The sequence below is a fragment of the Spodoptera frugiperda genome, chromosome 6, assembly GCF_023101765.2.
Source record: "Spodoptera frugiperda isolate SF20-4 chromosome 6, AGI-APGP_CSIRO_Sfru_2.0, whole genome shotgun sequence".
NCBI classification, from domain to species: domain Eukaryota; kingdom Metazoa; phylum Arthropoda; class Insecta; order Lepidoptera; family Noctuidae; genus Spodoptera; species Spodoptera frugiperda.
In genome coordinates, this window is record NC_064217.1 from 4,325,282 (window position 1) to 4,350,435 (window position 25,154).

Genomic DNA, 25,154 nt, shown 5'->3' on the forward strand with positions numbered 1-25,154 from the left:
CAACTATTATATGTATGAACGTTTGGTATGTGTTACGTACTAGGATGTTGCAGTGTTATGAGTGCAAGAAAGTATTGGTATTTATTATTTTTTCTTCAAGTACCTAAGTATTATTGGAATGAATAAACATTATTACTAGTTTCTTGCAAATTATTGTGTTTTAATTATTATGTATTTCGGCTTACTCATGTAATTATTTTACGAGGAACTCGACTAGTTTCATTGTGTTTTGTGCTAACACATTATGTAAAATGTTTTTACACGGTTCAAAGAATATTATGTTCTAAGATTTTTATTTAATAGTAGTTAATATTAGATTAAATGTACCTATGGGCTATTTTGATATAAAATCGTGAATTATTTCAAAAACATATTCCGTTGCCAACAGTTCTAATTAAATAGATACTATAAGCATTTCGTACTTCTTGTGATAATTTATCTGAGATTTACTATATTTGTCTTATGTGGGTAGTACTCACCGATTATCAGCAAACTAAAATAAACCAGAAATCCAATGTCAATTTGTGTTTGTCGAATCAATTCCGGGCCAATATCGCTTGATTTCTTTGAACACGCTTAACAAGGTATAATAAAATAATGTCACAAAAATAATCCTCAAAACGTATTTTAACGTTTCTGTCATCACAATGTTTGATAATAAAAATAACTTTCACTTCCACATTCACGATAAAATTTTGTTCGTTAAATATTATGTTCGCGCCAATTTATTTTATATTTTTCTGCACACGCGTGCGTCGTCCGCGGCGGTATATGTCACACTGACATAACGACGGTACAGCACAATGCGCTCGCGCACGCATTGTCAATAAAGTTGTACACATTAATTCTTGTATAAGCCAATCCAAATGTAACCGTCCTGCTTAGAGTTAAGGGTCAAAATACAATATACACAATACTTAAGTTACTTGAGCAAGCGGGACGGAATGAGTCATTCTACAATCCACAGCTGGCTGCGTCATTCATAACGGGGTCTCATTAAAATTTCGCTATTATGACGTCACGTTAAGGCTTATAATCGATTGATTTTTTATATATTTTATTGTATTCTTACAATGGACGGTGTCCCATTTTTTTTTATACCGGTGTGAATGCATGTCCTGATGTGGTGAGTCAATTTTTTAAGTCTACCTTGGATACGTATGTAGGTAATTGCAAAAATGATTTGAATGAAGCTGTTTTTACTAGAAAAAATTCAAGGCCATTAGTTTCCACTACATCTAAATTGAAGTTTACAAAAACTTATTCGGTAAACAAACATTTAGGTCCTCTAAAAAAACTTTTCGCTCTAAATAAATGAAACAAATCAATTTACTTCACTGTTTTTATTTATTTAAATGACCACCTTAGTAGCGCACCTAATTAGAAAATGTATAGAAGTTAATTGATTAACAAATAATTGCGTAATCATCGATTCTTTACCCAATATAGGTAAGTGCGATCTGTAATATAATAATCTCTAGTTCGATTTTGCGAAAAATTTGTGATTTTTTTTATCCCAAACATCTTTATATTTTTAAGATTTTAAACTGACATGGTCACTAACACTATACGCGTCATGATCACGGATAAACTCATGGTGCCGAAATATCGGAAACTCATCGAAATAAATAAACATGGTAAATATCCCGTCTCAAGTCCTAATAATATTCTTAGTATTTGCAATGAGTCAGAATTAATTTAATAATACCTAAGTGAATTAATAAGTGAATTTGATACACCTAAGTAACACAATACTGTATTGACCAATGACCTAGGACTAGATTAGACTAGGGCATCCAGTATAATAGCTAATTTATGTACGAGTCACAGATACTACAGACTATTAATATAATTATGTACTTCTATATTAATACTTTATTATTATAGGATATGTGTGTAAGTCAGTTATGGTTTTATGGCTAAACTGCTAAGCCAATTGAGATTAAATATTGATTTAAAATAGTTTGATTATGAAGGATTTTAGAAAAGACAGCTTAGTAGCATTATTACTATTAATTTTCTTTCTGTCCTTATCCCGAGTTACATAGGGTCGGTAAACGACCAGACGTATCATCTGATGGTAAGCAATCGCCGGCGCCCATAGACACCCGAAACACCAATGGCGTTACAAGTGCGTTGCCGGCATTGAGTTAGGAACGCAATATATCTTTTTCTTTTATACTCCCCTATCAAACATCTGCTATTATTTGTCTGCTGTAAAGTCAAGTAAAGTCAGAAATACGTTACTATTAATACTATAAGTACCTTACTGTTAATAACTCCTTTGTAATAAATAGCACACTAACATCGTTTTACTACGTAATACAAACGTTTAGTTAATAAATTATTATAACAATAACTAGAACAATTTACTAGTCTAAGATTACACGGCAGCTTATCGAACTTGGCAGCCTTTAATGTTTTGGGTATTTCATATTTTTGTGTTTATTTTCTTATTTTACTTTACTTTGACTAAATACAAACCTCGTAACGAATTTTAGGTCGGTACGACCATTGGAAGTATCAGATAAATTTTTTGTTTTAGTTCCTTCTATGAATTTACCTTCATTATTTTTAAAACCGACTCACACTTGGCCATTTTCAGATTTTTTCCTTTACCTTGACCTAAAGACCTACCTCCATGCCAAATTTCAAGTCAATACGACCATTGGAAGTGGTCTAGGTTTTTGATGAGTGAGTGAGTGAGTCAGTCAGTGAGTGTATAGTAAAAATAGCGATTTATCTGACGTCAATATCTCAAGACCTACAATAGGTACATTAATGAAATTTTGTATTTAAGATAAGTAAGTAGTGACAGATACTAGAAATTTCATATGCGTAGATAAAATAGATTTTGAGTTTTGGGTCGAACTTGGCCCGATAATGGTTCGTGTAATATAACCCACTGACTTCTGTAAGTGGAATTCTTAGTTCCTGATGATGAATGTTACTGTCTTAAAGTAGGTTATGTTTTAAATGCGAAAGTACTGACTTTCACTAGTTTATTTCAAAGGTATGGTTTTACTCCTAAATGACTGGGACAAAAATGTTCCTTGGTTGTACAAGAAGAGATGGTTTTCTTACATAAATGCAGAATGGTAGCACCCCTACCAACCATGGTAAATTAAGAAGTATTTCTTTGTGTGAGTGAGGTTACCGGAGGCCCAATTACACCCTTTCCCAATCCTCGGTTTCCCAACAACCCTCTTTCTAACCGCCAAAAGACCGGCAATGCACTTGTAACGTCACTGGTGTTTTATGTGTTCATGGGCGGCGGCGATTGCTTGCTATCAGGTGATCCGTCTGGTCGTTTACCGGCTTGTACCATAAGTAAAATAATTTTAAAATTAAAACTTTCAATTAGAGATTTCTTGTGTTGTTTTCTTTATCACAAAAAATACACTTATTTACAAAAAACTTGTACTGTTTCGATTTAATCTAAAACAGGAAAGTGTTTGCTACTCTCATTTTTAACCATGAAATTGGACAAAACGCGATCGCTTGGAAATCGACACCGGCATGTATTAGTAATGTCAGAGTTTTTGCCTCAAAATGAAAGTTTGGAATTATAAATTGAAAGTATGGCTGGGCACGAAAAAGAAAGAAGTATTTAGTTCGACATGCTTAAGACAAAGAGGTAAACATGAAAGCAAAATGCGATAAACGGTTGAGCACTCTTTCTTTAAAGGGATAGGTTTTTATATAATGAAAAGTCTTTACCTAGCATGCCGAACGTTATGCATTCGTGTTTATTAATAACCGAATATTTTGACAATAGGTAAGAACTATTTACTTCAACACAAACTTGTAGCTACCAATTAAATCGACATAAGAATAACTGAGAAAATCACTATATCAGGTAATCGTGTGTTACTTTAAAGGACGAGATTTAGGTTTATTGATGTAAATCACTGCTGAACAAAGGGCTCCCCCTTAGTCTTCCATGTAGAATGACAAGTTACCACCTGCATCCACTAGTCTATCGGCTGATGAGGATGATGTAAATCATCAAGGTAGACAGTTCCTCATGGCATATAATGTAACTCCTTGAAACATGAAATAGGTAGGTATATGAACGAAACAGTAAAACATAAATCTTTAAACAACATGAAATTAAAACGTAACAGCAAAATTAATAACGAAATCAATCAAGGCATCAAACAATCTAGATTTAAAAAATGTATAGGTATTTCAAATCAAATTAGCGAGTAATACAACAGGCAGCGTGGGGCGGATATTTTCTCGCACGAATTCCAATTAACTTCGGTACGCAGAACTTTTGAATTCACACCGTTTGAACCTGGTGGAATATTCTGAATGGCTATTCGACACGAGTAATTGATTAAAATTTCACAAATTTCAAGTGAGACTTCACAAAATATTTCACTGTTACCATTTATAGCTCTTTTGTTAAGTTGCAACTTGAGTTAAAGACACACAATGCTTGTGTTCACGCGAAATTGAATCATTTCGGTACCATCAGACTGAATTGAATTTCTGTTTGCGAATTCTTGGTTACAATTTTATCACAAAGGAATTTCGGTAATCAGAATTTATTGGTACATTATCTACGTATGCTGAAAGGACTTGCTTTGTTTGAAAAAAGCAAGTTCTTTCTAAGTCATAGTTTTACTTTCAAATGCAGATGCTTACGAAATTACTATGTATGCATCATTTAATTTTAATTCAACGTTTCTTTCGTCTTCGTTCTAAATGAAGTAAATGCAGGTATTTCTATGAGACATACCCCAGACAACAACCACTTCACTATAGACAATACCTGTTCGCTCACATACTAGCACGATCGTTCGTATTCACCTTACTGCAGCTCAAGACATACATCTCCATTTTAAAGACATTTGCCAACCATTAAGGTGTTCTTCTAAAAATATTTAAATTGTTAAAAAGGTTTCGGAATGATTTATGGCTTCTATTTAAAGATGTACCTATTCCTAGGAGTTACATATTCCGGAGCTGCAGACTACATAGCGGGTTTACCGGGGCTTCGGCTCGAAAAGCAGGAGTAGGATCGAGGTGGTTTTTAGTCAGCAATAGTCTGACACTCCTTCTCGCCTCACTTAAGGTGGAAGAAATCATTGTATGATTTCCGCCCTCAAAAAAAGTGTCTGTAAATATCGTGGTAAAATTAAAACAGACTAACATTCGCATGAACTATTGTTTGTTGGATTTTCTATTGCGCCAATGACTTACTATTGCAAAATTCACGAATGTTTACATTACACAAATAGGTACTGAGACGTAATGATGTTTACAAGGCCAGCTAGTACGCAAGTAAATATAGGTAAAAGTTATTCAATAAAAAATGCATTTGTCTTACTAACGATCACTTTTCTCATCGTTTTAAGTAAATGAAGCTCATGTTTGTGGTTCGCATCATATCATTTCGTTTTCCCCTCCACATACAATTCGAGTTTGTGACATTAACGTCAGTGTTATCGCATCCTTTCGAAAAGTTCCCGAGATGTTCCCGGGAGCGACATTCCATTATTTATTATGCGACGAGAATATTTGCAACGTGTATGTTTTGGGTGGTCTCTGACTAAATATGTAAGCTTTTTTTTTAGTTTTTCGTCGAGTACATGTTAAATGTTTACATGTTTTAATGTAGTGTTAGTTATAGAAGTTCTATAAAAGGCAATTTCATTGTTTTACTACATAATCTACATAAGAAGGTAAGAAACTACGGAACACCTCACAAAAAAAAATATGGGTGCCGACAATGAAAAGGACGTGTAATTTCAATGGTACTTACACTTTAATTAAAATATGAATGTGTGTAAAAATTTTACAAAATTGCGAGCCATTTCGAAGAAAATTGAAGGGAAAAATTCTGTTGGAAAAATTTTAATTTGTATTTTTCTACAACATTGCAAGCTCCCATTCTGCAGTGATTTTGTCCCACCATTTGGGTCCACTTATGATTCACTGTTCCATTCCAGAATAGTCATTAAATCGTCATTTTCTTCAGCATGGAAGGAAATGAGCGCAATATTTTGTGGGACGTGTTATCACGGCACATTTAATCATGGACCGTACTTGTTTTTAACTGAAAATAAAGGGTCATGTTGGAACAAAATGGAAAATGGAATGAGGTCCAGTTTAAGCCGTGACATTTCCGAAAAGGATGAGATAGCTGATAGCTAGCAATGTTTTACTGTCGTCCATCACAAATATCCATTAACAATTTGCAACGTTCATGATGCGTGGTCGCTTCGATAAAGAATGATTCCTGTGTTTGAATTCAGTGGTCCAATTTACGATCAGGTGAATCCATTTTGAAACCAAAAACATCATAAATTTGTCTGGTGCGCGGAAACGTTGTTATGTATTGTAATGCTGAGTTTATACGGAATTTTCACTGTTGAGCGGTGATGAAAATGTACTTTCACTAAATTTATTTTTTATTTGTTGTGTTTTAGTTATTAAACTGCTCTTGAAACTTGACTGAAACACATGTCTATTTCAAAATACTTTATATGTATGTGCGCAGAATTTAATTAAAATCATTTAGGTATAACTTTGAGCAACTAATTTTACTAATATGTATATTATAAATGTATAAAACAATATGTATATTGGGAAACTTTATCACATTTTTAATACATAAAGATACCTAATATGCCACTTTATTTAAATCGTCCAACAATAAAACTTAGCATGTGGTTATAGCAGTTTCTATAAAGTTCTTGGAATATAATTATTTTCTCTAGACTAGTTTTATTGGACATAAAATGAAAAGTATAATATCAAGAGGTATCACAGAGGCAATATGAAGCTGCTTGGAGTTTTACGATCGTTGCCATATTGAATGCACACTTTATTATATGACCGTAAAGGTATTTCAAATATTTGATCTAGTATTAGCTAGTAACCTATACTGCGTACTATCTAGAGGGTTGCCGGGGTTCTGGCTCGAAGGGCAGGAGTAGGAACGGAGTAGTTTGTAGTCAGTACGAGTTTGACACTCCTTCTCGACTCACCCAAAACGGGAGAAGTCTTTTCAAGAAAGAATGGATTTCCCTCCTTGAAAAATACGTATTCTAGAAAGAAGTTTTGTCATATTCAGGTATGTTGTTTGGTAAAAGATAGGACGTTAATAAAATCGACTGGTAATAGTGGAAGATCTTTGTACTATTTTTACATTTTACCTACAGCACAGGCATCCGACATTAAAACGACCAACAAGATTGTGTAATGTAAAACATCTACTGAAAACTTTACTGAACTGCATCATTTAGAACTTGATCAAGTGTAGGTTTCTCGCGTTGCATTTGGTGCAGTATTTTTCAGATTATGAATGTCTTTCAAACGATTTAATTTAAAATGCTAAGAATTTGTTACAGCTATCTAAAATCACACGAAAAAGCGTTTTCTAATAAAGGATCTAGTCGTAAATCGCATCGAGTTCGCTATCAGAGCAGTAATCCTTGAAGTACACTCATTACCAAAACAGCTGAATAAACGTCTGGGGCTCAGTAGCTTTTATTCAAAGTATACTATCCTGCATGCTCTTTCGAACATTATTCACGAATGCATCGCAATAAAAACAGTGGAAATGCCGAATATAGTAGTAATTATCATAAATACTTTATTGTCGTTTTTATGGGGTGATAAAAGTAAAATTTAATGGCATACACGGTATATCAAGCTATGCAGAACCAATATAAACTGACCTTTGAATGTGTGATAAGATCATACAAAGCGAGACCATGGTAAACTGGTTCTGTATAGCTCAATTTGTACGTAGCCATGCACAGCTTTATTAATGTTTGGTTTTTATTTTAGTGCAGCACTGTACGGTTTGTAAAACATTATTGCTGTCCGTGTCTGTATATCGTGTCATATTCGTTTTGCCTAGAATTTCGTCAAAGCCAAAGTCACAGTATCTTGATTCTGGGCATATGTGTGCATAACAGACCTTAACAATATATTTAAGTATCAATATGTCCTGCCTAATAGGCATACAATAATTACATAAGTAAGTATTGGTATTAGAATTTTGATTATAGGTGGTTAATCGTCTAGTCTGTAATTGTTTGAAGTAACTCTTTACCTTAAAGAAGTCAGTGTGATGTTATGTTATAAAAAACGGACAATTTCACCAAAATTATAAAACCGTCTGCCTTTTATAAAATCGTCATATTCAAATGTAATTACAGAGAACATAACCAAATTTATAGAAAACTTTCCATGAAATAAGTACAACAGATTTAATATTGCTACTAAATAGCACATTTTCATTACATTGGCCACACAAAACACTATTAAACCAAAAACGATGAATGGAAATATACGTAATTGCTTTAAGATGTAGACCGAAGCCAAAATTAACTTCAGAAAAAGAAAATGGAACACCGTCTAGTAATTAAAAAAATAATAATAATGCTTTCGACTCAAAGAAATTGAAAACGGCCATTCCGTACCAGAAGCAATAAGGATGAAGGTCGTTGACCTTTATTGGGCTAAATCACAGAGCTAGGGGTTTTGATTTCAACAGCCTCAATCCAGGTTATTTGGTTTAGAACAGGCTAGCGATCTGACTACAACAGTTTTTCTTTGATTGGAACCTAATATTATTTGCGGATCAAAGAGCTTCGGTTCAATGTTCTTAATGGATTGACGGGAATTAAAAATGTTAATGTGAACTTTTCTTTGCGATTGAGAAGGGTTTTCTTCTGTAGTGAGGGGTCTTAGGGCAGATGGTAATAAACTAAGTTGATCTAGCAATTGGAAAAAAGATTATTCGGTTTGATATTTGATTTTATATAGCTACCTTAAAAAAAATCGAACACCTAAGATGTTTTAACAACAAGGACCCAAAAATCATCATTGAATCTAATTAAAAATCATGGTTTTACTCACATACATTAACGGTGAAAAGCTAAAGTGTAGCCGACATGGAGACTTCGAGCAGTCTACTGACGTCGCCGCGTCTGCGCACGTTGCTCATGATGAAGAGTCCCTCTGTGACTCGAAACTAGAAGAGCTTTTCTCCATTAATGTACGTGAATAAACCGTGATTTTTTGTTAATTTAGTATGTCTCACGACAGTTATTACAAAAATATAACATTGAGACTCTTTCACGTACATTCACTCAAGCAAAACTTAATAATGAATTTATTACCTATAGCTACTTTTATTGCAGATTTACATTACTAAAAACTACTAACTTGTTTCTACGATGCCACAGGAAAAACCGTGTCACCAAGTTAGTCTTCTAAAATCTAGGTCCGAAGATCCTGGGTCCTAAATAGTGTAGTTATGAGCTCCCCCGCACAGGGAACCACATCCTCATTTACAGAAAGGGGGCTGAGCAAATAGCGTGTAACACTTTGTGACCAAGGTGACATGCATTCTGGGACTGAGAATTTAGCTGGGACTCCATTTAGTATAAGTACATGTGATTGATAATGATACTTGATATAAATAGGGTGATTTGAATTCGTCAGTTGGATGTAATGTCAGATCTTTTAATCCTTAAACGGACAAACAGATCAACTGTCTAGATAATAAGGTATGTTTTTGTATGAATAATTTTGAATCGTTAATATGTACCTATATATACAATATAACCTAGTTTAGCGTCAGGTACATTATGAGACCTATGTAATAGGGCATTGAGCCTATAGATAGACACTGGGTGCAATGTCAGATTCCAACTATGACTACTATTACAAAGAATTTGTGAAATAATCCCACAAATTCTTTGCTCGTGCGGAAATTAAACTTCGATCTCTTGTTTCGCACTTAGTAGTCGCACTTATCACCATAAGATCAATGAATCTAAACACAATAACATAACAAGTATAAAAAAGGCAAGTTTTCATTACGTTATCAAAGATGTTAGAAGAGATCGTAAGTTAGATATTTTGATGAAATGGATATTTTATAAGGTCACATGAAAAATTGTAGGAAAATATGAGCAGTAGGTAGCAAGCGAAGGCTGGCAAAAAGGATACAGCAGGGTTATTGCTTCATATCTATGCAAATGATGGGTTTCATGAAATTGGGACAACTCGGCCAGTCCATGAGCAAATTAATTTGGAAAAATTCAATCTCATTTGCTGTTAAGAAGAAATATGTTCTATGTGATTGTTGTAAGAATTACTTCTTTTTAAGTATAATAAGTAAATATCTTTATATCTATCTATTCTATTATAATAAAATCGTAGAAAAGTGCTGTCTGTACGTTGAAAATAAAATTACAAAAATATAGCATTGAGACTTATTGTTATGTCGACTCAAGTCAAAACCCAAAAATGTAACTTATTACTTTTTTCATTGCAGATGTTACATGTACTAAAAGCGTAACTTGTTTCTACGATCACAGGAAAAACCGTGTCACCAAGTTAGTCTTCTAAAATCTAGGTCCGAAGATCCTGGGTCCTAAATAGTGTAGTTATGAGCTCCCCGCACAGGGAACCACATCCTCATTTACAGAAAACTGAGCAAATAGCGTGTAACACTTTGTGACCAAGGTGACATGCATTCTGGGACTGAGAATTTAGCTGGGACTCCATTTAGTATAAGTACATGTGATTGATAATGATACTTGATATAAATAGGGTGATTTGAATTCGTCAGTTGGATGTAATGCCATATCTTTTAATGATAAGCAGATCAACTGTCTAGTCTAGATAATAAGGTATGTTTTTGTACGAATAATTTTGAATCGTTAATCGTGTTTCTTTAGTTTAATCCGTTTTTACAACTATTTTTTCAATGCCTCTAAGTCAGGTATATCTATTAGACCTATGTCAAAGGCATTGAGCTCATATAGCTAGACTTTTTGACAGAGTTCCCTGCAATCTTCTACATCTCATTGAATTTGAATTGAGATTCCACGAGATCGGGAACTATGTGGTTAAAACCAAAGAATTTGCCGGAAGTAACTATTCCACGCGAACGAAGTCGCGGGCAATTAAGCTACGTATATAATTCTTCTTTAAGTGTGTATGTCACATGAACTTCAATGAATCTAAACGACAATGGACATAACAAGTATAAAAAATGCAAGTTTTCATGTGTGTGTTATCAAGGGGATGTCTGAAAGAGATGGTTTAGATTCACAATATTTGTCCGATGAACAATGTTTTTTATAATTCACATGAAAAATTGTATTAGTAATATGTTGCATTTTGGAAGGTTTTACATAGCATTCGGCGACGGCTGGCTATCATCGCAGTGTCAAGGATATTAATGACGTTAGTTATTGTCTTCATATCTATGCATAATGATGGGTTTCATGAAATTGGGTCGGCCAGTCCACGAGCAAAAAAAAGTTTGGAAAAATTCAATCTCATTTGCTTAAAGAAGAAATATGTTCTATGTGATTGTTGTAAGACATTACGTCTGTCGGGTCCGGTAGATAAGAACATGCGATAATACTTTTTGTATGATGTTCTAATTCAATTACTAAAGCGTAATATGTCTTCTAGAACCCTTAAAAATAGGTAAAGATGAAGAGAATTAAATATTTTTTGTCAGTTGTAATTATAATTAGACGTTTGGCTAGCTTCGGATGACATTTAAGACATATTATAAAGCAATTGGCTACCGTGCAACGTGTAGCGGGTTCGATTCCCGCACGGAGCAACTCTTTGTGATCACACAATTTGTTATTTCTGGTCTAGGTGTCACCTGCATGTGATCTTGTTTGTAAACGCAAACACGACACAGGAGAAAATGCTAGTGTGGGGCAATGTTTAAAAAAAATGGTCATATCGCAAATTGAAGAAATCTTTAGTCAAGAAAGTTAGATAAGTACAAATATACACTTAAGTATTTGAAACGTTCAAATGTGAAAGTCAGGCTTGCCCACTTTGTAGACGTTGAGAAGATAACTCTAGGTCGTATAAAAGTAGATAAATATTCCAAAGTACTAATATAGAAAGGTTTAATGTTATGGTTACATGGGCCTTGGCTACGTAGAATGGATAAAAGACTGATCTTTTGGCAATTTTAAGACAGTTACGGTTGGTAATAAGTCCGTACTTAGTCTTCATGAACGGTCCGGTCTAGAGGTTAGAATGATATGTAATCGGCCTATCATAATACGAAATCAAGTCTAAAGCTTTTCTATATAATTATGGCTTTTAAATCCAATTGATCTCTATAACGACTTAAGACGAGCTGGACAGATAATGTTGGAGTTTACGACCGCTCACGCAAACACCTGTGCACTGTAACCTCATTACCTAATGGAAAGGTGACCGATACAATTATAGAAACCTTAGGTGGAGGATAAAATACTTCCTTACTATTTACCATTCTTTTGTATCTTTTTAGGGCACATAGATATCAGCCACTTTGGAAATGCAGGTAATATTTCTTTGTTAAAATAAAAATACAACAGTCAGTGTTTTCATCAATGTATTTAGTAAATGTATAATATATTATACTCTATGTACATGAAACTAGTATTATTCGTACAAGAATATTTATTTGATTGTCAAAACTCGTTCGTGGAACTAAGAACTTCCATTATCTCCTACCCATTTACTCGTACTTGAACAAAATATTTTACCAAAACATATGGAAATCCTTTCCCGTGTCAACATATAAAACTTCATAATTTACTTTTAAACTTTAAGCATAGTTCGGTACTTTGTCTTTTTGAAGTACTTATTCCTAAGACAGTTAATTTCACTGGGTGTGTGTTAATTGCCAGTTAATTACCATACATGCGGTTAACAGTCGTTCTAAGTTTCAAGTAATTAAGAGTTTGGTCGTACTTTTAAATCGACTTTGTTAATACTTGAGGATATCAGTGAGTTCTTAATAGCTTAGAAAATTGTTAATAGCCAAACTTATCGTATCTGTATTAGACACACGTATTGTCTTATGATATGCTTTGTCAAATATTTAATATTAAAGTTGAGAAAATTGGTGGTGGCTAAGGGTGCTTTTCGATCAGAGATATACTATGCTACGTTGCTGTGGATGCGTTTGGCTTCCACCAATCATATTCATTGGTACACAACTGACACAGACAATTTCAGACAAGTGGTGGGGTTCCATACTAACTTTCACTCCCCTCCCCTCTTTCATACAAATTAGAAAATGACAAAAGGCCTATGCCAGCCCCCCAACCAACTTTACACAAAAAATCATGTCATAAACTCGCTCCGTTGCGACGTGAAGAAAGGACAAACAAACACACTTTCCCATTTACAATATTAGTACGAATTTGTGCAACAAAAGATCAAAAAGACCTCTCCAAAGTTGAAACAGATTCCGAAGCAGTTGTACTAACAGATGTCTGTTGGAAAACTTTAAGTGTGTTCTACAAACTGTACCAGAGAAGTTCTTGCTTGTGTTTCAAGTTGACATTAGTGTATGAGCGTTGCCAATAGAAAAATGGAACAAGTTAGAAATGGCTGTGGTTTACTGTAAAGAAAGGTTTCAATTGAGTTGACATATCATTAGGTCCTTATTTGCTAGTAAAATAACCGTTGCCCAACTTTGGCATCAAAAAGGTATTCTGTAGTACTAGGGTTTTTCTCAATTCATTACGTGAGTAAACCGTTATTTTTAGTTAGTTACAATAAAATATATTATTTGGCTTGGATTATTATGAGTCGAAGAGTAAACGAAGTCAAATACTCTCACATGTTTAATTAAACAGAACAAAAACACGTCTAAAGGTTTTAAACGAGAACCTAACTAGGTTATTTACCAATATCCTTATAGATTGCTGAGATAGGTGTGTTTGTACGAAACTATCCTCAATTATATCCTAAGGTTAGTGAGAATTGTAAATTTAAACAGAGGGATCCTACAAAATTAAGAATGGAAAGATGTAGAAGTACTTTACATAAGAAAAATAGTTCAATGATGATAATTAATATATATAATAATATTCCTAGAGAAATAAGAGAGCTACCTACCACGAAATTTAAAGGAAAATTAAAAGACTGGCTTATTGAAAAGTGCTTCTATACCCTAGAAGAATTTTTTAAGTATAGAATATAATTTTATATGTAATAATAGGGTTATTTAAGTTCTTAAGTTTTCGCATGCCTACTGAAGGCGAAATGTGTTTAGCTACATAATTACCTGTTACCACCTTTTTTGTACCATATTTCGGCGAATAAAGATTTATTATTATTATTATAATAAAGAAGTACATACTTCAATAAATAACACACGGAGACACTGTCTACAAAAATTGCCCATCGCTCACGTATTTATCGGAAATTACTCTTATATTCTTAGAACAGGTTAGTTTCATTCCGGAGCCAATTACCGATATCAATTAATTACATCAAGGCACACTACAAATTGTATGATTGAATTTATTGACTCTATCCAGAGAAAAATAATTAAAGGTTCGTGCAGACTGGATGTACCTAATTTCATATTGTGGTGATGATTGGATAAAAAACATTAAAAATAAGTCGCCCCACACTAGCGTTTTTCCTGTATCGCGGTTGCATTAACAAATAGGACTAAGGGGAGGCCTTTGTTCAGCAGTGGACGTCTCTCGGCTGATGATGATGATGATTTACAAACATAAAAGTTCACATACACATGACACCCAGATCCGAAACAACAATTTGTGGAGCACATAAAAAGTTGCTCCGTGCGGGAATCGAATACCCTATGCATTGCCCGGCAGCCAGTGCCAGTGACAGCTATCAATTTCATCGGTGTAGTGTCTGCTACGATATAATTTATAACTCTTCAACTATCGACCATAAACTCGAGGTAAATTTCTTAGAATTTGACAAAAGAGAGTTTCCACGTGAGTCGCCTGTGCTGCATTTTCCCCTAGCACCTCGGTTAGGATCACACTAAAGGCAGTAAAGTTGCTATTACAATTACATAAACCACTCCTCATTAACATGTCATTGGGTATACCTTTATTGAAACATCTTTCAGTACCGTAATTTAAATTTATAATATAAATGCTCTTGTGGGTTTAATTCTCGGGCCGGGCAAAACATTACTGGGCTTTTTTTCAGTTTAATTTCTCATTAGTAACACGGTGTCTGAAATTGTCTTCGTGCTAAGCTCACCCCCTTATGGGGGAGAGGACATGGAACATGAATGTGTGTGTGTGTTATAAACACAAATTGTGAAAAGTAGACGTACATTGTATAGCGGCATTACGTGCCGTAAAGTGCACCTCTGTCTACCTCTTCGGGGATAAAAGGCGTGACGATACGACCTTGAAAATGCTCTTCAAAGTGTGGAGCTTCCAGAGCAGATGATGGTCTTTTATTTATATAAGTAGGTCAATCTTAGAAATATGGGTCAAACGTGTTTTAGATAAAATATGTTTAATGATACAAGACGTCCACTACAGAACATAAACGTCTTCTTCAAAGTCACCCAGAATAGCAGCCTGCAACGCTATGCAATATCACATTAAACATATTATAGCTTTCTCTGTAGCAAGACTTTATGGCAATAAAATGTCAAAGTAAATTAAGTGCAGCAACTTGCAGGCTTCAGACTTTAGCACGTTTACAAGGGTTATGACGCAGGTTACCATGGCAACGGGCACTGAAAGACTTCCACCGTAAATTGAACGTCTTCGATATTAAATAACTTTTTTCTCCTTAGCATTTGCACCTTCTAACTAAGGTTCTTGGAAAATCTACCATGAATGTTCGTAATAAAGTTCAAAATTGAAATGTGCGTTTCTAACACTACTTTGATTAGGACAAAATCAGGAAATAATTCTGAGAAACGTTTCTCCTTCTCACTAAGTCACATTATGTAGAATTACAACTTGTTGCTTCACTTTTTGTGTAGGCGCCGTACGGAAATTACAGTCACGTACCTACTCCCAAGAATTATGAGATTCGAAGGTCCGGTCGAAACAAGGGGATCTAATATTTTCTATTTCTTATTTGTACCCATGAATATTGGCAAAGGTTTGAGTTACATCTGAGAGCCGAAAATATTTTCGATAGCTGCTGAGCAATGGAATTGGGATCGATTCACGGGGTAGGCAACGTCATATTGAAATTTTTCTCAGTAATGGTAAGGAACCCGAATTAAGTAAACTCAGTGTATGGTAGTCACCCCTATTACATGGGCCTCTAGTACCTAAACTGACAAACATTGTAAACTTGCTTCAACGTACAAAAACGTTGTCAACTGTCCACATTTTAGTGTGCGATTTTCAGAGCGCTTATAACCTATCTACACCTTTTTACTTGTAATATCATTGGACAGGGCCGATTGTTTTGTTTTACAGTGCATAATCATATTATGGTATCTCCACTTTGTACTTGCTTAATCTTCGCTACTTACCCATTGGGAACTAAAAGGCGAAATTGCAATATAAAACTGCAAATTCTAAACCGAAAATAATTCCCTGTTCTCAAAGTGTACTGATGGTAAAGTAAATGAGAAAACTGTTGGAGTTTTAAATCAATCAGAACTTCCAAATCCTCATGGAATACTTGACATGCCCGTTACCTTGTTGATTGATTTTCTACAAAGTTTAATTAAATTTTCTTCGACACAATAAAATAGATATTATATTATAGAACAGCTACATAGTTAACGCTATATTTAGAAAAAAATATACAATAATAAATGTACGTGTGTATAGAAAGTGTGTACATTAAAAAATGAGTACAATTTCATTCTTAAAAGTAGCCACATCCCAAAGTTTTAGATTATTACATAGGTAATATGAAATGGCCGCTTTGTTATTTTATTTTCCTTCTCATTTATTTATCACAAAACTATGTAATTAAAATAAATATCAACTTATCCATCGGCTTCGTCATTTTATTTTAATTAGTACCTACGTCTTGAAAAGAAATTAATTATAATTTCAAACGTACATAATTAGGTTCTTTGAGGGACGCTAAATAATAATAATAATTGACGCATTTTCGCTAAATATATATTCTTTAAGGAAAGCAATAAACACTTTTACTTTTATTTGCCAATTTGAATTATAATTGAGTAGAATGTGGGCGTCAAAGTTAATAATTACACACTTTTTATTCCCAGTTTCCCTACGTACGAGTTGCTTTACGTGGAACGAAAACGAAACGAGAGCGCGTATGGCGCTATGATTGGCCAGCGCGAATTAACCAACCAATCAGAGCACCAAATGCGGTCTCGTTTCGTTTTCGAGCAACGTAAAGCAAACTTACAGGTACAGATAGTATAAGTTAGGTAATAAGTATTGTATTTTACTTTACCATTAATAATAACATTGGATGCGATATATTTAAAAACTACGACCACTGCAGGGTAGAAACAGCATCTTCTAAATTTTCGGTGACCTAACTACGATCTTCAAATAGTAAGTGTGGAAGTAAGAAACAAATTTTACACATCACTGCAGAGTAAGATATATTATATACTAGCTTTTGCCCGCGACTTCGTTCGCGTGGAATAGTGACTTCCGGCAAATTTTTGGTTTTAACCACATAGTTCCCGATCTCGCGGGATCTCTTCAAAAATGAGATGTGGAAGATATTCCAGGGAACTCTTCAAAAATCAACATAATGAGCTCTGCGTTTGAATTTAATAGATGTATACTCACTTAGGGCATTGAAAAAATAGTTTAAAAACGGACTTAAACTAACTTAAAACTAAAGAAAGCTACGAATTACGAATTTATAACAATTAAAAAAGAAACTATATTACAACCTATCCTCTATGCTATAATAACCAAGCTTAAACTAAATAATTTAAAAGAAACGACTTAAATCTAATCTAATTAATTTATAAATTAGACTTACAATTTTATTAAAAAAACTAACTACAGTAACTACTAATAATCGATATCAAACTAAACCTACGTTAAATAGTTTAACCAAAAAACCAGGAAAACCCAACAAATAAACTTATTAATTGACAAATACAACGAAACCAATTTAGAATATACGAAACAGCAGGACCACTACAGACAAATAATCATACGACTGATAATACACTTTTTCTACGATAGTACCGAAGCGCTCGGCCGATACCCAACCAAATGAATGTAACGAAACGATAAAGACAACTTGGATTATTTATTTATACTCCGTTCGGGCATTTTCTTTGTACTAAAAGTTTAATTATATTGATATTATTTTTTTCATACCTTTTTACTATTTATTTACTTTTTTCGATGAATTAAAACAATAACATGAACCGAAGTCGTGTAACGATCGACATAGAATTATCTATACTCCGTTAGAGCATTTTCTTTGTACTAAATGTTTTATTATATTGATATTATTTTTTTCATACCTTTTTACTATTTATTTACTTTTTTTCGATGAATTAAAACAATAACATGAACCGAAGTCGTGTAACGATCGACATAGAATTATTTATAAATAATTTATTTCTTATTTTTATTTTTTGATTTTTGAAATAAAAATATATCTATGTCCTTTCTAAGGTTCTAAACTATATCTGTACCAAATTTCAACCAAATCCGTCAAATAGTTGCGGAGATTAATGGTATAAGCATAGAATGTTCGACGTGATTCTTTAATTTGACATAACTTTTTTATTTATGAACCGATTGACATGAAACAAACACTAAATGTAAATTTAAGCATCCCACAATATATTCGTGAAAACCGCATCCAACTCGGATCAGCCGTTTCTGAGATTAGCGCGCACAGACGAACAGACAAACAGACAAACAGACAAACAGACAAACAGACAAACAGACAAACAGACAAAAAAAAAGTTAATTACATTTTTGGGTTCGACATCGACATAACAATAACCCCTGCTATTTTTTTTATTTTTATTTTCAATGTACAGACAGCACTTTTCTACGATTTTATTATATGTATAGATTTCACAAACATTCTTTATGTGAATGTCTCAAAATATTTCAATTTTGGTAATAATGAAGTCGTTTCAATTTGTGAACGTTATTGTTTCGATTTACAATAACAAGAAACAATAAGTTTATTAAAGGTAATATCGAGAAATATGAACGTTTTATTAAATCTGTTCGAATGCGTAGGCATTGAAGTGTTGTGCCGAAATAGATTACAAGTAAATTGATAATTATCTCCACGAGTTTCCATGCTTTTAAGATCGCGGAACAAATTATTTAGGTTGAATTAAGAATAAATTACTTCGGAGTAAAGTTAAGTAGGTACTTTTGACATCCGTAAGTAGTTAATTATAATAATAGCAAACACGAGTAAGGAAATTTAAATGCAACGTTTTTTTTTTATCTGGGTCATTAGGAGTGCTAGCTGCTGCTCCGCGGACAATAAAACAAACTTAATTTTTAGATGTTTTTGCTTTTCCTCATTAGAAGTACTAAGTCGTGTAGTAATCGAATAAAGTTGCTTTTCCATCAAAGATGTGCTATGCTACGTTGCTGTGGATGCGTTTACAAATCATACTCCTTGGTACACACAACGTAGCAATGGTGGAAATAGGTTCAATAAAGATAGGTTTTTTATATGGAAAGATACGTGCTATAGATGGTCGCGAGTGGTGTAGCTATATGCAAAACAGAGTACCTACAATAGTTACTTATCAGTTGCGCATCTTCCAAGCACATCTTACTCGTACAGCTACATAGCTTAGTATCAGTGTAAACGGTCACATAGTTTCACAGCTTAGCTATTACATCTTTGCAGCATAGCTAAATAGCACATCTTTGGTGGAAAAGTACCCTAAGTCTTGTGCTATTATCATCTACAAACAAAATACCTTTACAAGTGAATCTTACTTTAATGACATTAGAATAGTGACAAATAAGATACATAGTAAATTCAGAACCATTTGGTAAACAAGACGTAAGCAACATACGCGATCATCGTAATTCCAGCCACTGCCATACAGGAGGCAACGGTGGGCTCTGGCAAACAATTTTCACGACTGCAATGACCAAACCTGAAAAAAATGATAAATTAAAAACAAGTTTTTATGAAACTTAGCATTTATACTGCCGCACTTAACAGACATTTAATAATTACTTAATCTACCTATTCCGATTTTACGATTTTAGTCCGAAAACAATTGCTAAAGACTGTGTTAATTAAACATTAAGCGGATAGTCATGAAACTAAACATGTATATCAATTCAGCTCAATCAGATGCAGATATCTGCTTCAAAATTTAGTTGCAAGTTTTTACTTCATATACACACATACATATATTGCAAGTTAAACTGTCCTGTAAGACTAGCGCAGTTGTGGAGTTGGGAGTATGGATTGCAAAATTGGTCAAAGTATTTTACATATTTATGGTTTCTGAAAATTCTCAGGAATAGCTACGAACCACGAATTAAACTCGATGTGTTTGGACAAATAAATGTCATTGCAGGAGTGGCTTGGGAGACGCTATGGCATAACGCCTGACGCAGTTACTTACCGGACACAGAAGTTTCGGGAGATACATGGTTCTGATTGGACGGGATGGAAACGCCCAGGTGTCATCACTGCGAAGATCACCCGGAGGATACGGCGGAGCATATGGTGGCGGTGTGACCTGCATTGGCTGAGCACTGCCGTGACCTCAGGGTTGTGATCGGCGACGGCGACCTCTGGCGTTTGGCCCTAGTTCAGGCCATGATGCGGAGCGAGAGGGACAAGGATGGCGTTTCCTCCTTCTGCAAAGCAGTTATGCTGGCTAAGGAGGAGGCGGAGTGCGTGAGGAAACGAACTTCTTCACGCCCCAGCCGTCGCGGGAGACACTACGGACACCGTAAGGACGGGTCTGAGGATGGCGAGCAAGGCGAGACGGGTTTACTGGGGCTTTGGCTCGAAAAGCAGGTGGAACAGGGTTGTTTTTGGGAATTGGATGATTTACGGGGGGTAAATAATAAAAAAATGTTTAGGACTTATAAAAATAGATAAAGTCATTTCGGGAGCGTGATGACGAATCTTGCAACTAAATTTTAAAGCAGATACCTTCAACCGATTGATCAGAAAGTATACACGTCTATTGTTATTTATTTTCGGCAGTAATCGTCCGACTGCAGGGCAAAGGCCTTCCTACGTCTAGTCTGTATGACTATAAATGTTAAGCTGCATAAAAACTTGTTTTAAAAATATTCAGAGTCCTCTAGGTTGGTTTAGAAAAGAACAAAATTCTATTTTGCAAACAATGTACAGCGATATATCTTCTTTCACCCCCTCGTGGTTGTAAACAGAACACAAAACAGTATAATTGAGGAAACAAATTAAAATGTATGGCCGCCTTTAACACGTGTCGCCGGCATTATAATAAGAAACATTTTAATTGAAAAGTAAACGTTCCACTGTAATTATATGTTGAAGCAAAAATAATTAATTTGTTTAGATTCACGCAAACATTTTAATTTGCCGTGCTATATCGTTTGGTGACGATTGCATAAAACGTGTAAAGAAAATACTACCCCTTCTCTTAGCGTGGGTGTCGCAAAACCGACTGAGGGGCTACACATTTTAAAATGACTGGGAACAGCGATGTCTGATAAACCTGAACCTTTTGAACTAAAATCTTTAACCCGCATGTCAAGTATGGGGGTTATGGCAAAACCCCCTTATATGAACACGAAGCTCATGGCTCATAGTCCAGCAGAAAACTATTACATAAGCTTTAGAAGTGAAAGATTTAAATTTAATTTTGGGGCGCGCTGCGTAGCCTTTTCGTAGTCGCTACGACGCTACGCCACCTACGATTATTGGAAGTATTTGTAGCGACTTATGAATATTATGAGAATAATAATCATTGCATTGTTCTAAGCACTGCTTATTGCGTAGCTGTATAAGTTATTACTGTGGTATTTGTGTTTATTACAACCATGTGTTACTTTAGTAGATGTATAGTTTATGTTTTAGTTTTAGTGTCCTGTAGCCTTAGTATGAGTTTGCTTTACGTTTAAAATAATCGAAACGAGAGCGCGTTTAACGCTCTGATTGGTTGGTATATTCGAGCCGGCTATAATGTTGCCTGGTGTTTATGTTTTAAAGACTTTTCTCAAAGTGAATATCTGGTATAACTGCCGTATCTAGTATCTAGGACAATATTATTTTGCTTTAGGGTATTATATTCATGATTTAATATTAACAAGTAGGAAACAAGACTATAAAATGTGTGCAAACATAAAAGAGGTTTACGAGCAAAAAGTTAATCAACTCTTGTGACATAAGCTCGCTGAATAATTTCCTAGTACTCGTATGATTATTTTATTTTTATTATAATTGAATCACGTATTTCATGAAAATAAGGCCTCCGTAATTGTAGGAACAATACTACGTGTGTACAGAATATGTTATGAATGTAATCAATTTCTCTGATACCTGTGATACATGTGTTCAATTCATGTATTTTCAATGTAAGAGCTTATATTGTATATCTGTCTATTTACATAAACATAGTTATAAATATTAAATGTTATATTTTACCGTTATTTTAAGTAATAAGAAGTGAGTTCGTTACCAAACACCGCGTACAAATCCCGTCTTTGTGCTAATATAGAGATTTTTTAAAAAGTCGAAAATGTTTATAATGCTTCACTTAATCCTAAATATTTAATGTCATGCCTGTTATCTACCAGTTAGGGTTACGCAGCGAGGAAAATATAAGGCCTCTTGTACACACACGGCTTTTCGCCGTAAAAATCGACTGTTAACTCGGCGTGTGTAGGCACGGTCGTCAGTGTTGTATGGATCATTATGAAAGCGTGTAAACGTGCCGCCGTGTACGCTTGTCCACGTGGCGTGGCGAAAAACCGTGTGTGTACAAGAGACCTTACTCAGCAAATATATAAAATAAGTACCTTAAAAATAAGATTCCAAGTATCACGGCGGTGGCTCCGAGTGCAAAGTAGCACGCAACTAAAATAAGTCCATCAATTACAGCTCTTATAACTCCTTCGATTATTTTATAAGTCAATTTTGCAATTGCAACTAGTGGCGCGATGAATGGGTCCATTAACCAATACAATTGGGTACATTTCTATCGCCTCCTGAAACAGAAATATTATTAATATATTATAAATGCGCGAGTTTGTGAGTTTATTTGTTTGTTACTCAATTACGCCATAGCGGCTGAAGGGATCGGGATGAAATTTGGAACTGTGGTAAATTACTTCTTGTGGTCTTGAATTACACATACGATACTTTTTATCTAAAAGGAACTCGGATGAAACTGCTTACAGAAGCTAGTTCATCATAACATTATCATTACCCAGTAATCGTCCTACTGCTGCTGAGGAAAAGCCTCTTCTTACATAAAAAAGGAAAGAGACCATCACGTTTGTTCAAAGCGGGTTGTCTAAGTAAACAAAATAAACTTAGATAGTACAGTCAGTACAATTATTTATGTATAATGTAGCTACAAACTATTGATTATGAACATACATATATATTATGAACAGTACAACGGTACAACTAGTAGTTAGAAGATATGGTATGGTTAAAACCTATATAATTTATTATAAAAATAGCTACTATCTCTGTACTAAGTTAATCTTTATTTTGTAACCAGCATTCTAAATACCTGTTGTGCATACAACTAGAAAAAAGTCACATCAGTGTTTGTAAAGTTTCCTACCTGCATGGCATGCTCGAACAAACACAAATGCAGGAACAAATACGTTACCTTGTTCCTTAATAAACCAATGACGGGTAATTAAAGACGTATGAAACGACATGATATAGAATCTGGGGGACTACTCTAATTCAACGAAAAACGAAGTTTCGTCCGAAACTTCGCAGATTGCATACTACAATTCTATTTATTGCGAACTTTTGTGAACTAAAATGAGCGAATTAAATGAAGAATAATAAATAAATTTTTATATAAAATTTAAAATAAAACGTTATTTCAAGTAATTCTATTAGTAAATCAATAAAACCTACGGTCGAAGATTAAACGAAACTTCGGATTCGAGAACCGGAGTAGGCACCCTGGTATTTTCATGTAGGCGAGTTTCAGATCGAAGAATCAAATGCATTGTGTGAATATATCGGCCATTAATATGAGGGCCGGAAAGTAATTAACCACCACCTACCAGAACCGCCCATCCCGATCGGTTCTAGTACGTGGGTTGGTAATATTGTGTAGGAGTCAAAGATTTTTGGAATATTAGGGTGCTTTTCCATTAGTGATGTGCTATGTAGCTACGCTACGAAGATGTAATAACTAAGCTGTGAAACTATGTGACCGTTTCCACTGATACTATTTAGCTGTGCGAAGAAGATGCGCATCCGTAGCACACATCCATAGCACGTATCTTTCCATATAAAAGAAATAGCTTAGTTGAGTACGTTTCCACCAGTGCAGTGCTATTTAAACCAATGAATATGATTGGTGGAAGCCAAACGCAACGTAGCATATGCACAGTAATGTAGCGTAGCACATCTCTGGTGGAAAAGCACCTGTCCCGTAGACAAAGTCACTGAGAAATGTATGAAATGTACGATCCTTTTAAACTAGGTACCTACTTAAATATAGGTACTTATTAATAAATTCTCTTTGTCTTTGCGCCACTCTGCAAACAATCGGATTCATTTCATGACAGAAAATTGCCTAAATTTTTAGGAAAATATTTATCATAAAATGTATTATAATAACTAGTAAAATTCAACTACTACAATTTACAATATAATTATTCAAAGCAATGGCTTTGTGAAAAGCGAAAAGGAATTATTATACTTTAGAAATCACTAAAATTGCTTCAAAGGTTAGGTAATAAATAGTTACCTTAATATGTTCAATGTTTTCAGGACACGGTGAGCGAAAATGATTTATGAGTATTACCTTTCGAAACAGGGGATCACAAAATTATCATGCAAATTACCAACAGCGAGAATTGTTTGAAACATTATGTAACATTTATAATAAGGACATTATATTTAAAATACAAGAGTTGCTACAGCTTACCGTAGCTTATAGAGTTCTGTCATAAATTGTCTCTGGCTTATTGTAAACAGTTTGAAACAAAGAAGAATGTCTTAGAATTTTAGCCATTAACATAAAATAAGACTAGCATTTATGTTGTTTCCTTTTCCAGCACTGATTCTTTATTATTTTAATGAATTCGTAATTGTATTTTAAGTCTATTTAATGTTCAAAGTTTTTACCAACTAATATTTGGTTTTATTTACAAGTGAGGACGTTTAGGTTTCGTTGTTTATTTTAATAGTATTCTACATTAATAGCCATCATCTTATTTTCTCTTCTAAGTTCACAGAAT

At 34.3% G+C, this 25,154-nt stretch overlaps 1 protein-coding gene and 1 long non-coding RNA gene across 4 annotated transcripts in view; both read right to left on the bottom strand.

Moving 5' to 3' along the window:
- The window catches only part of LOC118267704 (G-protein coupled receptor moody), a 57,615-nt gene extending 56,821 nt beyond the window's left edge, over positions 1-794 (bottom strand). For 2 of the 3 annotated variants that reach the window (XM_035581833.2, XM_035581834.2), the window contains exon 1: positions 480-794. The gene's annotated coding sequence lies outside the window, so the exon portion shown is untranslated. The remainder of the gene's footprint in view (positions 1-479) is intronic. The other variant, XM_050694036.1, reaches the window with a different exon arrangement.
- Positions 795-19,692: 18,898 nt separating this feature from the next.
- LOC118267731 (uncharacterized) lies at positions 19,693-24,841 on the bottom strand. Its single transcript, XR_007705339.1, has 4 exons — positions 24,662-24,841; positions 22,734-22,922; positions 20,342-20,579; positions 19,693-19,861 (listed from the first exon to the last, which is right to left on the bottom strand). It is a non-coding gene; the product is annotated as an uncharacterized LOC118267731 (long non-coding RNA).
- Between the last annotated feature and the right edge of the window lie 313 nt (positions 24,842-25,154).